At 42.4% G+C, this 16,148-nt stretch overlaps 1 long non-coding RNA gene across 1 annotated transcript; it reads left to right on the top strand.

Moving 5' to 3' along the window:
• Window positions 1-1,112: 1,112 nt before the first annotated feature.
• LOC147751859 (uncharacterized) lies at window positions 1,113-11,818 on the top strand. Its single transcript, XR_015315744.1, has 3 exons — window positions 1,113-1,335; window positions 9,942-10,250; window positions 11,124-11,818. It is a non-coding gene; the product is annotated as an uncharacterized LOC147751859 (long non-coding RNA).
• Window positions 11,819-16,148: the final 4,330 nt, after the last annotated feature.

Here is a 16,148-nt window from a genome sequence, read left to right as displayed (position 1 = left end):
CTGCTATGAAATCACTGAACCAGGCATCTTTTGTAGCTAATACTAGTCTTATTAATGCACGTGTTTTTGTGAACAAGGTCTAAAATGCCAGATGTCAAGGGCTGCCACAGCCGGCGTTATACCGGAACCCTGTTTACGCATGTGTTATTATCAGTTGATCTGTATTCTCAGGAAAGTGTCCGAAGTTTCAACCGGAATGCTGAATTCCCCTTTGAGACTCGCGGCAACGTTCCCACTTGACAATCTCTGCAATGTTAGACGATTTAATCTTGACAAATGGCTTTATTAGCCTGCCTGCCTGCGTCTGTGTGTGCGAATTTACTTGTATATCTTATATTATAAAAAAATGTATAGCCGACACCTCCGACGACGAAAGACTTATAGTCTTTCTAATTTTTGCGATGCGACCATCGGTTGTACACGCCAAAACGGCCCATTTAAGATGCACACGGTATATAGTACAGTAATGGTAGTGCTATGCTTTGCATGATAATGTCATGTCTGACTACCTGTCTTCATTTCCTTTTTTCAGTATAATATTTTATTCCTATTTCTTGATTACTCGTCCAGGCACACAAATTCATTTGAAGCATTCCGTGGCCAGCAAACAATAATATGCTTCACAATCCAATGTATCCTGGACAGTATATCTACCAGTATGTTCTAAACGTATAAATACTACATAAAAGATGTTTTGTCAAAATAAATTCGCTTCTGCGGTCTGGGTGGCGAACCCAGACCTTTTTCTTTGACCCAAAACATTTTCATAAACAAACAAGTTACCAGTGCTTGGTCATGGAGGCGAATGGGACAATACGATGCTGTGCCTATCATCGTATGCCTTTGTAATCCCAGTGGCGATTATATGAAATAGTAGATGTTAAAACGATGGCTTGTAGGAGTATCGTGTCCAATCCTCCTAAGAGAGTTCCTAGAAAAAAAACACAAGTTAGCTATTGTTAGATTGCAGGAGAAACATTTCACTAGGTCTTAAGGCCAGTGGATTAACATGTAGGGGGCAACAACATCAAGAAGAGATATTTCGTGCCCGACTCTCAGCCTGGAGAGTGCTCCACAGCTTCCGATTGTAAAGTGTGTATCTTTTCGGGCACGACGACGAAAGTCATAAGATATGAGCGCTTAGCACAGTCGTTACACGGTCTCTAAATATGAGTCCCTCCAGTATCAGCGGTACATTCAAGATTATAACTTATCACGATTGGAAAAGATATTTAAAAAAAATTGTATCCAGATTAGAGCGTCTGACCTATTCAGAACGACCTTATGATGCTAGCCACAGCCATTCGCAAAGCATCAATATCACCCGTTCTACAAGTGAGTACAAATAAAAAAAATCAATTTGATATGATTGAATATGATTTATCTATCCTACTAGTATTCTTTATTTTTTTTTTCTATGACGTGCAGTAAAATACCGCCCATTTGGAGATACAATAAACTACTGGAAAAATCTTTCGAGGGTATCTGACTCAGTTATAAAGATCGAAATAGAAATGTCAGCATGCAGCACCCGGTCTGAAACACAGCCCACATCTTAACAATGTCAGCCTATCGGCCCATTTTTGTGTGGGTGCATATTAACTTGTGGTAGAATCACATGTAGGTTTACATACCGTACACATCACTGTTTTTAAATTTCTCTCTGTTCGATACACAAAACAACTTGCTCGTTTTCTTTATTGAAAAGTGACCTAATGTGCTTCATTACGATACGTGACTCCATTGATGGCTGTACGCTTGTGCGGGTTGTTCTTCTAGAAGCGGTCGGCGCGACACGGTGCCTGTCGCTTAAATCTACATAGACGTTATCATTAAATACATTCAGAACGGGAGTCCTTGATGCATTTGGCATGGGTACAGGAAGAGGGTTCCTATCTCCGCTGTCCTCTAGTAAACGAAACCGGATCAATCATCAGTTAGAAAGTAACGTCGAACATAATCGGTATAAAGCGCGGATCGATCGAACACCACAACGAACCGTCTTATTCATGACTCCCGAGGGACAGATCTGTTGAAGGCGCTGAGGCTCGAACCAGCTGGAGAGAAGTACTATATCGATAGGACCACGATCGACTACTAACAACGACGAACAAATGATAGATAGTTTGTCTAGAGGCGTTGATTGTCAACGACAATTTTTGCTGATAACACGAGCTCGTGTTATTATTATTCAGTTTCCTACAAATCGTTATAATAAGATATCTATAACACTGGTTCTCCGAGATATATCTCGCAGTACGTGGGCCTTACGTCGCTCCGATAGATTTAACGATGAAATAAGTAATAAACGTTTTTATAGGCGAAGCATGAGAAATATTGATAGGATGAATGGATGTTAAGCATTGCGCTATTGGACCTTCATACAATCATTGACACCTCATTTTTGTTAAAGAAAGCAATTCAAAAGTGTGAAGAGAAATTTAGTTCCGCTTCATTCTATAATATTGTACAAATCCGCTTCGGAATATTAGGTTGGTATCAGGCAGGATGGGTTTCATTGGCCCCAAAGTTATCGGACGGTGGCGATAACGCTTTACGTAAAGCAGCTAGTTCAGAAAAATTCTAGTTTGTCTTGCTCAACCTTGTAACTTCGAGCTAAAAAGCCTAGTAGTATTTTTTTTTTTTACCTGTCTTGCCAGGTGCCATGTGTCGAAGGACGCAAGGTGAGGTTCGTTGACAAAATTCCTACCTGAACGCTGAAGCTAACTTTACTGTCGTTGCGTTCAGCGTGACCGAGCACTGCTACAACATCTTTCGGCCATTTCTACAAGACAGAATTTTATCACGTTTCATCTATAGCCATTCCACTTCGCAAGATGTCGAAGCATTTGAATGAAGCGAAAAGGATCCATTAGAACAATTTTAGATGGACGTGTACCTATTCAAGATATGACAACAGTGCAACAGAGAGCGAAATTTTGCTAGAGTTGAACCTTTCGTGCGATTTGCACGGACGAAGCCCTGCTATCAAGATAATGGCTTGTAGCTCGATACCTGAAGCGTATGAAGTGACACCGTTTGTAGCGTTCGTACAAACGTGCAACCCGTTATGCAGACGTTTAGATGTGACGCCAGTGATAATAGTTTCTTTCGGTGCGCTCTCTTCGTTCAAATAACGTTCCTTTCGCTTCGGTTCAGCGTTACGATGACGGCGTATCGTTCGAAGCTTGATTCGCTGAAGCGGCTTGACTAGTGCGCGCTTTCTGTCACTCACCGTATTGCATCTCAGTCCGTGCGCCAGTATCCTTCTTTTTATCCATTGAGAGCTCCAGAACATTGCCGTTCAATTGTGTAGGCTGGTAGGGGTGAGTAGGAGGTGGACAGTCATATCATTTTCGTGGGCAATTTGTGTCGTTCACTTACCTACCGTCCACTAACCGGCAATTGGGCGTCATTGGTCGTTTCGGGCAGCTTCAACGGTGAGATATCCGGGTGATGACAGCAAAAACTGTTATGCTCCGCGTTAGTACGATACATTTGCCAACGGCCCACTCGCAGACACACACGCGCATAGGAGACGTACACTCTAAACGATGATAGTCCTCTTTACTAACAGTTCTTTAGCGGTCCACGAGAGTACGGGACTCCTATTTATTGATAGATAAACGCGCGTAAACACTTGCTCGGGCAGGCTTGTTTTCCGTAAAAAGGCAGCACAAACACTAGGTAAAAACACGTGACAACCGACGGCTGTCAGACGCTGGGAGACATTGGTAACTAGGCTGAGCAAATTCAGCGGTTTTATCAAAAATTGAGGGTTTGTGTAGGCACTAAAGCGGACCTGCAGACGGGGTGAACTGTCTCAATGTAAAGGTGTCGGTTGACTATCTTCAAGCGTCTATAGGTAGACACATCTGTGTGTTTGTGTGTGTCTCCGGGCTTGAGTATTTGCGTCAGTCAGAGAGAGAACAAATCAAAACGTCGGAGCAGTGGAAAGAAGACCAGGCAAACGCCGTGTGCCGAAGGGGCGGATACTGAACAGTGCGCGTGTAGATACGTGTCCATTAGATAGAACCAGCAATCACGACCATTCATCAACAATTCAAAGAGAAAAAGATAGGGATTCAATGAGAGATAGCCGTAGTATTCAGAGTGCTAAACATGTTTCAGCAATGACAATGTCTACAAGCTCTTAGTTACGACCGGGCCTGTTGTCCCGTACGATCAGACAGACAGACAGTCAGTCAATTTCTAATGAGTGAATACGGTCGGAATCACTCTTTGCTAGCTTACAATCATGGTGAACCCATAGCACCATGCCATAAGCGAACAATTGTCAAGTGGAACTGCAAATACAAACTGAAAATGCGATTGCTTTGCAAAAAAATATATACCATTTTGCTTTTATTCAATGTATTTTTAGTAAAAGACAAATGCGCCGACGTTCTTAAACCCTATTCGCTCTTTGAGGTAGTTTATTTTAGAAGAGTGATTATGATTTGTTATTGTCGGGACACATGTACATGTATATATATATATATATATATATATATATATATATATATATATATGTATATATATATATATATATATATATATATATACATGTATATATATATATATATATATATATATATATGTATATATAGACACTGAACGCTACTCAAGTTTCGGAGTTGTTTAGATCACCAGTTGCGCTTGAAGGGCCTACTAGAACTGCTACCGGCAACCTTAAAAGGTGCTATATGTCTCAATGACCTCTGCAGGACAAGGATGATATCTTTCATCGATATCTCGAGCAGATCTACGTTGGCCATACCGGCTTACTGTTCATGGGCTTTTGATAGGATGTTCACTTCTGGTCGGACTAGAGCACTTCGCTAGACAGGCATTCATTCCATTTCTAGAAAGTGTCATTGATCCGATGATGAACTGAAGCGTCACATCTCGAATATGTACGACAACCTGTAGACGAAAGTTACGGCGTTCTACCGTATCGATGTCAGCAGATCCAAATATCCAAGAAGGTCCTTTGGGCGCGAGCCGGCATCCGTTAAGCTCTTAAGAAAGTCGACCGCCTCGAGCTCCACTCACACCGCGCTCAAAGTATCGCTGCCGCTTTCCCCTCCGCTAGTTCTCTCCGGACCTTTGAAGTGTGTTCTTCCGAACGATGCGCCGACTTCCAGATGCGCTTACGGCAAAAGAGCACGAGGCGCGATATACGCTCGCTTTAGAAACTCGAGCCTCTCACCCCGTTCGCTGTTGCTCCCCCGTGCAGACATGTCTGTTCCGTCGTTAACACAGAAGTTACTCCGTCTGGATGAACAGCCTGCTCTATAGTTGACTAGAGTGTTTAAACGGTCGTAAAATGTTCTGGGCGTGGCTGCTGTTAAAGCGTGATATGTTTATGTGTGTACGTTGATCGCAAACGTTGACAAACTATTTCCCACTAAGGGGAAAATTATCGCGCATAACCAGACGAGAAATGGCGTGCGACGGTCAGGTAAAATGACGGTCTTGTAGGACTTTAGCCTTAAATCACCTGTTGAAGGACGGAGGAAGGCGTGGCGCAGCTAAGCGACGGCGTGATGGCTTCGATTGTACAGGGAACATCTTATGCGTGACGGACAAAAGGCAAAATTAGACAAACAGGGCTGATTCCATGCAGAGACGTTTACGCGTTAGCTTGAATTTCGCAGATATTTGAGCACTAACGAAAGTTAAATTAAAATTTTTAGAGAAGTAAACCTTCTGAAAACCTAGCTGACAACTTAAGGTTACGCCTACGTTTTACTTAAGATTTATTGTATCGGCGCTTGATGACGCCGTGTGCGAAGATCTTCATCCGAGGATTTTACTTGTTTTTGTTTACACCACCGACGTAACGCATGGCTTCTAACTTTACTCAGTTGCTACGGTCTACTATAACCACATACTATCTTTTAAATGCTTATCGTCAAGCTATCCAGTAAGCAAGTAGTGACAACATGGAATAAATGTTGCACAGTTATAATGCAGTTACCACATATTGGCTATGTCTGTACACAGATGTAGGTTTCTAGATAATAGATCCTCTTAGATCATACATGCGTCATTAAGGGTATGCAGAAGCGGTTTCAATAGTCTATTTATGCAACGGAAGCTTGCACGCCGGCTTGCGCATAAATCTCTTTAGTTATTAGAGAGCCTGAGAGTAAAGTTAGACTCTGTTAACAGATGGGCCTATATTGGCCTTTCGACGATCATCTATCTGCTTTATTTGCGTAGACGACATTTTAATTTCTATGCGACGCACATTGTCTCCAGGTTTACGTCGTTAACATGGTCTCAGCTTTGTGCATCGATGGCTAGCGTTTGTCCTGTGTGTCCTCATCCCTTTGTGCTGTTTTCTGATGCTGTATTTTTTCTCCGGATCACACACGGCCAACTCCAGCTCTTGTTGTGCTCCATAAAGAGCGTTGTTGTTTGTTAATCGAGCCGCCCACTAATCAAGGCGACAAGCTAGCTCTAGAATGTGCGGCCCGTACCAGCAGTTGATCAGTTTAGAACGAAGCAGAAGATGTTCGTGAGAGGTTACTTCCTGGGTAAGCCGAACTTTCGTTCAGACTCAGTCTGGGACTGATCCACTACTTCCACATCTTGTAGCGCACTCTCGCCTGATCGTTTGGGTAGCTGTGATCTCCGAGCGGAGCTGTACGTTCTGCGCCAGTGTTGGCTCGTAGTTCACTTTAAACGTGCGAATATCGCGAGAGAACGAGAGAGACGAGTAGAGGAGGAGACAGCTTGGGCAACGCCATGCACGATCCCATCCGAATGGTCGCTCCGACGACGTTTAGGTTTCCGACAAACGAGTGCGCCGACCCTTCCTTCCTCGCCCTACCTCCTTTTCCCCTCATCTTCCACCCCTGCCAGCTCAGAATACATAACAGGTTCTCAGGTTTCAAGGCGACTTACCGCCCCAGATCAGTCCAGGGCCAGAACCCCAGCTAGATCAAAGATCGAAAGTGAACGGCCAGTGTCGTAGACAACGCGCTGGTTCATCAGTTTCGCCAAAAGAAATGCCAGCAGTCAGCGTCTGTGTTATCAACAGCATCGTACAGTCAGAGCGCGGTAGTCGAGACGGTCGTGGACTAAAGGGAAAACCACAATTGCACGGTCATTAGAAGCGTACACAGTTAGGCGGTAACTTACTTTTTAGATGTTTTTGAGCTGGCCGACTTCTGTTCAGGCCGTCACAGAGCCTCTAAAAAAAGGGCAGATGGTCGCAGACTCTGAAAAATAATTTTGAAAAAAATCGAAGGTCAAAAACCGATTATAATAATAATAATAGCCCTATATGAGCTATACACCTGACAGGGTAATAAACATGACAAGTATATAGCATTGGTTATTTTAAACGCTATTGATTTTGTCACTCTACATAACACCAAAGTGGCAATTTCAGAGGCCATTTTCAGTTTCTTGTCCTATTCGCTTATGACGGTCTAAACCTGCATAAATGTTCACTTGCTAAATTATCTAACTTGCCACAACTTTTTGACTCCCAGTAGTTTGTCTGCAAGCGAAATTATCTTGTAACGCCGAGCATCTTGGCTTAAAACTTCCATAGATATTTTACGGTACATACGAAAAGGGCGATCATATTCAGTATTTTTTGTTTAGTATGAATATTTGGAGCTTTGAAACTTTATATTTTTCTTTAAAATACCTCGATATATAAAGCTTTTCGTTCATCATCCAATCCTGAAATACCCGAACTTCTAAGCAAGTATTAGCATTAATTACCACAACGAAATAATCAGATTTATCAATGCTTAGCAGCGTTCATTTACTTGTACAAAGATAAGAACAAAACCGTGTGTTTACATGTCAGTGCATGATGTTTTCGGCCGAACAGAACCTGCAAAAAATACACAGCCGGAAAAAATCAATTACCAATAAGATTCGCACGCGATGCCTCTTAATGTAGCTACTATCGTAGAGATAGCAGCAAATCTCAATGAGATAAACAATGTCGTGATTCACCATAGAATATGGTATCTAAACAGCTCTCGGTGGTCCGCGGCATGACAGTTGCCGTTGGCATCAACAGCCCCGCGTAGTGCAAGTGACCATTGTCCAAGACCATTCTGCTCTATGCTAGGTGTCATCCATGTTGGCCCCTGCTCGAAATTGGTTTACGTTTCTGCTCGTATAGCCGTCAAACAGCCTGGCTACCTCTGATGCCGAATTTGCTAGAGGCGCCCGCTCGTGGCCAGTTCCCGGAAGGATAAATTCAAAAAAAAGAAAGAACAGAATAAGAGGGAAAAGGGAAAGGAAAAACAAATCAGGAAGCAACGGAAAGAAGCCAAGCGAACCAGCATGCGAAGATGACGAAATAACCTAACAAGCGCATCACAGCAGCCGCAGGATCTTTTTTTCTGTGACGGCAGCGACTGCGCCAGCAGCAGCAGTAACAGCCAGAGGTGGCAGGACCAAAAGGCAAGTAGTTTAACTCCGACACTTGTCCTTCTTGTGAAAGCAGACATTTCTGACTTTTTTTTTTACCGAACTCGAGCTGGCTGCAGTGTATGTAGCTTTTGTTATCACTTCTTTTTTTGCATGTCTATGACCATATCCACGGCCACAACGTTCTTTTTCTGTATCTACCTAGATTAATTTCTTCCCTCTCTGGTTCGTCCGCCTCGTGCAATTTTAGTGACGACGGTAGCAGTCGATACTGATAGCTCTGTCGCTACCCCGACAGAGCTCCAGGTAATTTTCGGAAGAAGTACTGTACTGTTCTAGGCAGTTTTGTTATAGCCGTGCTAAAAATGGGTACCCAGCGTGTTTCCAATGAACAGGATTTCTTTATATTTAGACAAATGTCGATAAAAGGGTTGCATGTGAATTCGATGTTTTTATCCTCATATCTGTGTCATGACAAATTATAACATGCCTTATTCTAAAATATAGATTGCCTCGAACGAAAGCAACTTACGCTAGAAACAAACGTAGCCAGTGCAGCTGAAGACAACGGTCTTCAATGCCGTCGGAACATCTAATCTGAAGCGATCCGGTAACTCGGGCTTCGACTGCATGGCCTAAGTTTACAGTTCAAGTAGCCCGAACCACCGGACCGACCTAAGCTACACATCCTGTTGTTGACAACGATTATAGTCATGTGCTTCAGCTGGAAAGTTCCCTGGAAAGCTGCCACCCTTCATGCTCGTCTTACTTGTTCTATCACGATCCGGGCATTAGTAAAAGCAAACAAACGATATACACACGTGGTTCCCGTCCGGCCATCACCACTTTTACTATTGTATACCGTCACTCCACAAACCAGCTTCAGTTTAACCTAAATACTTGTAGCTTTTGTGGCTTGTTCTTACTTCGTTACAACTTTATTAATTGAATTTATTGCTGGTTTTTTGTCTCGTCGACAGATCTTTCCGGCGTTTTACTCTTCGGGGAGCTCTCGTCGTACCCAACGAATACTAGCATCAAGCCTCAACCAAAACAACTAGTCGGCATACCACATATGTAATAAGTCGAATAGTCACATATTATGACAAAACATACGATAAATAAATATAAACAACTACATTTATATATGTATACAGACACAGGGACATATTTATATATACACACGACACGAATAGCACAACGCACAGATCCAAATGTTACCATATGACAGGGGCCTGTCGTCGTTGTTCGTTCGCTGTTGTGGTCGATCCCGCCGGCGACTTTTTACTTTTATTTCTAGCGTGGCTGCCGCGCCACCTCAGACGTCGCTGCTTCCTGGAGCGGCCTACTCTGCACATATCTCTTCTCAGTGCAAACACGCGCACACATCGTAGCGCATACTGACTTACGAAATCAAAGGGGCGAAAAATCGAAAGCGTTTAAGAACTCTAAAAAGCAGAGTCCACGCTGTATATTTGTTGTGATTCACTATATCCGAGCACATATAAATACCGTCTTATCATCCTTTTTAGGTCCGGCAGGGTCGGATCATCATCATCATCATCAGAGCTACCCGCCAGGGCTAGATTGTTCTGTCCCAAGTCGTTGTCCAGTAGCTGAAGGCGTCTGAGTTCAAACATTCGACCGCTGCTGACGGCCAAGAAGGCAACGATCGGCTACGCTGTCCATAAACATAGCTTAAGATCCTTTGTCACGACGATGGTGGCCGATACCGCCTAGCATAAGGCCCAAAATGTCCGAAGAGCAGGACGGATCAGGATTACGAATTAGTTCTAGTAAATTGACGTTACTATGAACTCCAACATCACTGTACAATTTTGGTAATAACTAATAATTATGATAGCGGAATAATCCAGGGTTTCGCTTGAGTTTCAGCCAAACCTGGACTTAGTTTTACTTAAATTGTCTAGTTATTCACAGAGTGACCGTTTGCGTAATCCAAATACAGCATAAAATCATGTTCATAACTTGCGCAATTTGCGCCGACTCTGTTTTTTCCAAGTTTTCCAGCTACTATGTTTATAAGATCCTATGTTAGGCTCTACAGCGTATTTATGTTTGGATGGCGCGAAAAAAATTAGCTGCCGATAAATTGAAGTGTGGGCTCTGCATTGAACTATAGTCTGATTGTCTAAACTCATAATCAGAGCGTTTCAGCTTGCGTAGCCGTTTGAAAGTACATTGCTTTGCAGACGCAGATGGCGGTAAATAATAATCTTCAATTACAATCCCTTCTCGGTAGTTGAATCGAATTGCCCATAGTTCAGAAAAGATCAGGAAGAAAACAAAACATTTATAACGGAAAATTAACGCTATTATGCGCAAAAAGGTTCGATCATTTTAGTAAATACTAAAGTACATAAAGCGACTTGAGGTCACCGTACTATTTTTCTTTTACACATATAGTATATAGCAGATATTCTCAAGACGTTACCTACTACCCATCGTCACAGGTGTATTTTTCTTTCTTAGATCGTGTCTCGCATTAAATGTGTGAAAATAATTCTCAGATACCACCCCCTCTCCTCGCCAGAATCGTCCTAACCTCTGTCATGTAACTCCCTTTTCTAAATGTCCACCCGGACCTTCGTTCCACGTTTCCGATTAATGGACGATGACAATACCAATTCGTGTTTTTTTTTGTCTTTACTTCGCTTCTCCTTCGTTCTGTCTGTATGTTGTTGCTTCTTCAGAACAACTTAAGCCGATTTCCTTGGAAGCTCGTCAAACTACGATGGCTAGCTGCTATCCCTGCTCCGAAGTGATCATCTTGTCCGTCCGTCCGTCTCAATAGCCCGACGGCCCGTTCGTAGCTGGTCGACAGCGTCGGAGGTTTGAGCGGCCGCAACGGTGTTTCAAGTGTATTGGCTTCAGAGGCATCAGTAGCGGTAGCAACGCATGACCGTTGCCATGTTGTTGGCCATCACATCCTTCGATTAGGTCTCCTGCCCATCGTTTTGTCGCCATACGAGATACGATGCGACTCCGAAGCTCGCCTTGGCTGGTTGGGTACGGCAGCCATGGGCCGTTCGTGCTGCTTCGATACCCGCAGTAAATTTACAGTATTTCGTGAGTTCAAAGAGCTCAACGAAAGCAAAAAGATACCCGTCTAGAAGAACAAGGATACGACAACTGAACAGGATGACTACGAAAAAAAAAAAAAAACAGTAACGAAAAAAATGGCAAAAACATATAACGTGTAAGGAAAACGCGAATCTATAATACCACGGGAGTGTGTGTCGAACTGTGAAAGAGCTACGTACGCAGCAAGGAAGCCTGCGTATTAGCTGGCACTGATTATGAGGTGTTGCTTAGACAGTTTGGAGCCGACGCTCCTTCGCAGAGAAACAAAATAAAGGGTTTAAGGTAGTCACAAGCTACTGAACGACGAGATGATCATCGGAAGATGGCGCCTCTACAAATATCTAATAAATATTGTTAGTTTTATTATTATTATTTGGTACCAGGACAACCAGGCTAGGAACATTTTGTTTCGAAGACGGCTGCCGTTGAAAATAGTAACAAGTCCGTTGATGCGAGTCTAACCGGCTAGTTCCAAAAGTCAATCAATTTATTAACAAAGTAACCTGTTTTTGCACTTCTTGGTTTTTCCTAGAATCAGTGAACACTTGACCTGTTGTTTCGTGCCAGAGACATTTACGTATGAGCTGCGATGCTAGATGGTTATATAGGAGCTACCACTGACTATCAAGTAGTAAGTAAACTGATAGAACATTTCAACCCATATGGATACCACATGTGAAAATAGGTTATTGTGTTCAATACTATTCGTATATCTATATCAATAAAGGTTATGTTCTCTCAGTCGATCAGATACCTGTTATTGTCATTACTGTAAAATTAAGGATCGGATTTTAGCAATCCTATCCCTGATGGCTGCTTGGCTTCCTTTGAGGGAAAATGTTAGGTAACGGGTTTTCAATTGGGTTTATTACAACTACTATTCAAATATAAAAAAATTTACGATAAACCCACGGCCATCGCTAGAGTTGAATCTGCTTGCATCTGAATTGTGGTTACAGGGTTGTCTTCGAAAGAATAGTAACATGTTCTTTTTGTTCTCGGAAAGACATCACCGGCAGTGGTCAGGCGCATAGTTCAATAACGGTAAAGCACTGGATTTGCCAGATGTCAAGTGATCGTAACAACCTCTGTGACGTTAGCGACGAAGTTTACCTACCGAAATCAGGTTTCGTCACAAAAAAAAAGGCTAAAAGTATTCTTAGTGGGTCAGGCGACGCCGACCAGTTTTATTTGTGTGCCGGGGGATTTGCCCACCTCTCGTAGTTTAATGAGTCTAAGTACACGGCCTGTAGAGACGAGTACTTTTGTCATGTTATCTTCTAGAAAAAAAAAAGGACAGGTTCGCTTCGTTTGCGTGTGACTGTAATCGAACATGAAAAATTGACACTTTGCAAAAAAAAAAGCATTAGGACGTTTGTGAATGGCGCCTCGTAGAAAACTGCGTAACATTGAACCTTTCCCTCTCAAGGGTCATACTGTGGATTTGGCCACTGGAATCGTATGATTTAGCTTTCTTTTAGGTAACAACATGATAGCGCCGGTCGAAAATGAAGAAGCAAGATTCACTGAAAATAATTATTGTTCAAAAGAAGGCGGGGTTGATGATAACATTAGAAACAGCTATTTATCGGGATCGCACACGTTTTATAGCCCTTTACGAAAGACACTGGATTTTGTCCAAGACGCTCTATCTCGTCCATCATTTAATAAAACTCAAGATTGCGTAAGATCTGTTTTGTTCTTGTTTTTTTTTTTTTTAATTTACTTGGGAAGGAAATAATTTACTGAATAATATCAAGATGTATATCTTAGCCCCATATCTTATTAGCCAAGAAACAAAACACTCGCCAAATCATTAGGATCAGAAATGGTGTAAATCAATTGTGCATTGCTAAATATATGTGAAAAAATCAAGACAAAGCTTGAATACGGTTCCGCTACTTAGCTGAATTGATTTTTTCTTAGAAATTGTAGTGCATTTGTCTTATTAAAACGATATAATTTCTACCTCATATATAACTCCTATGTTAAGTTCAATCAGGTAACTATTGCAAATACGTTTCTTCTGACAAGATTTCGAGACTAACGGCTGTCTTTCAAAACCACATTGCCAACACCTACAGAACACCGAAGGTTGGAACATTATCTTTGTTAAAAGGTTTTTTTTCCTAATGGCGAGTGTGCTTCTCCACTCTATTTGTCAGCTTGTCCTAGTCATCTTAGCCTTCGTGAGACCGTTTGTCTTCACACCTTATGTTAGTCATGACGGAAACGAATAAAGAATTCTCTCAAATAAAGATGTCTTTGTGCGTTTTCCACTGGTATAACCCAATCTTACTCGTTCGAAGCATCATGTCTCACCGTTGCTGCCTTGTCGGCTACTCGGTGTATTGCAGTAAATTTGGCCCACACTGTTCCGTTGACCGCTATGGTTTTACATACGGCCTAAATGACCTACCATGCCTGCCTGAATACTTTGAGTTCTGCCACAGCTTGGAAGGATTGTCTCCTAGCAATAAGTACATCTGTCTACTTTGCAGATATAGTAGCTTCCACGCGCCTCTAACCACAGAAATATCTATCGCTCCCATATATGTTCACGTGGTCCTTTCATCGTGTCCGGAATGGCTGGACCCGCTCTGACTTGTCCTGCGCGTGATCAAGATCTACTACAAAATCAAATTACATGATTAATCGTTGGCCGGATATGCGACGCTCAATCCTTGTCCTATGTGTCTATTATATGTTGAAGTGCCGTAGAACACATCGCCATTGATCCTACCTCGGCACTGCCCATTATGCATGCTGATGCATTGCCCCTGAAGGCAACGGAGGAACCAGTCTATCCAAGCTGGCGTGAAACTTCGACAGATCGTTGTCGCAAACGCTGTGCAAATCATTGCACCAATTGATGTGACGGACGGAACATTCTACCTAAAATAGAGTATTGTGACACCATCATTACAAATGTATATAACCCAATCGTGTTGAATTCGTCAGTCACCCGATAACGAAACCCAGTATAATGCTTTTTTCGAACATTACGACTAGGTTTTCGCTAGGTAATGAAATCACACAAGAACACATACATGTCTTGTCTATATGGGCACATCTATATGGGCAGACTCTGCATATAAAGCAAATATGGTTCTGTAGACACAGGCTTTCGAATTAATAATGATATTTAGAAGAAACGGCGCGAGTGGCTGTCGAATTTAACGCATGCGCTTTTTCATCGATAGCGCGCGACGTAGATTTGTTTGTTTAAACTTACTGGTGGCTTTTAACTTTTACTTTTTTCATTCATTAATATCAGATCTTATTCTCTAAGGAGGCAAGATTTTAAGAAAGTTTCTCAAACTCTACCTAAAATAAAGTTGTCTACGTAGAGTTGGCGATCTCACATTTACGGTATTGCTCGTCATCGACAAATACTGTATCTAGTATGCACAAATGTATTGCAGTAACGCAATTACCTTTCTGCTTGCAGAGGTCACATAAAGGCGCGAGTTTGGGTTCCTAATATGGTTCAAGACGTGCTACGCAGCGTTCCATATACATAAATACGTACAGTAGATATATACATATCAGTCGATATAGCTACTTTTTGTAGTTTCATAAATTATTAGGAAGGCGTCGACCATATGTTAAGTTAGTAGTTAGTTATGCACGATACTATTTCGGTGGTGCTAGCAACGAATATTGGGTCTAGCTTCGACGATCCCTAAGGGATGTATAAACAACTTAGCAAACGTCAGTTACATGGCTTCTATGGCCTAGATAGCCTTCATAGGGCGCACTTCCCGCGGAATCTATTCCAAGTCATGCTGGTTGCTTCCATACTGTCGCTGTTTCTGTAGCTGCTTCTTCGCTGGCGGGAAGCAACAAAGGAAAGGGGCCCAGTAGGATAACGATCTCATTATGAACTCGTTCGGAAGGACGGCAGAACCAGGCAAACCAGCGAACATATGTTGTTCACTATCTCAACCCACTGTCGTATAACACACCCACCCAAATGGAGAACATTTTGTCCTGTTTGTGAATATATGCTTTTACATTATCTCAAGAAGCTCACAACTAAACCGATAAGCTTGGAATACAGGTTTAGAAGACTAGAGAATATCATGACAGCGTTTAGTGTGTTCAAGAGATGCATCGCCCGTTAGATTATTGGATCGTATTCTGATTGTACAAGACTAAGTGTTTCTGCAGAACAGATTTCTATCCACGCACGCATCTATTGGTAATTTCATTTGACCAACTCGTCTCTGGTGGACAAGTTTCTATTTTACGTTCCCATACGACTTGGCATCGTTGCCGGTCTGACTTAGCGAATACAGCCGACATAGTGACCGCATACGGACGCTTTATAAATTAGCTATGCCTCTTATTCTGTAGACATTTCCATCGTTTTGTTTTAATAACGTAAATGCACGTTTATTAAATTTCGAGTATTAAGAACGGAACCAGGGCGAAAGCGATTTTCAACGGATCGACGCCTGGTTTCCAAATCTAGGTACATGCGGGATATTCTATTTGCTATGCTCGGCCTCCATGATCTTTTCGGTTGGCCAAAGGTTGACCACCATTATCACGCTTGGCCCCGATTTATTGGTCCGCCCTCGCGGATTCCTCCACTACTAACTGCACAGCTGGCTACTTCGTGACGAAGG

The sequence above is a fragment of the Varroa jacobsoni genome, unplaced genomic scaffold, assembly GCF_002532875.2.
Source record: "Varroa jacobsoni isolate VJ856 unplaced genomic scaffold, vjacob_1.0 contig02316, whole genome shotgun sequence".
Classification (NCBI taxonomy): domain Eukaryota; kingdom Metazoa; phylum Arthropoda; class Arachnida; order Mesostigmata; family Varroidae; genus Varroa; species Varroa jacobsoni.
The sequence above is the reverse complement of the archived record's forward strand: the minus strand, read 5'-3'. Positions and strand labels throughout refer to the sequence as shown.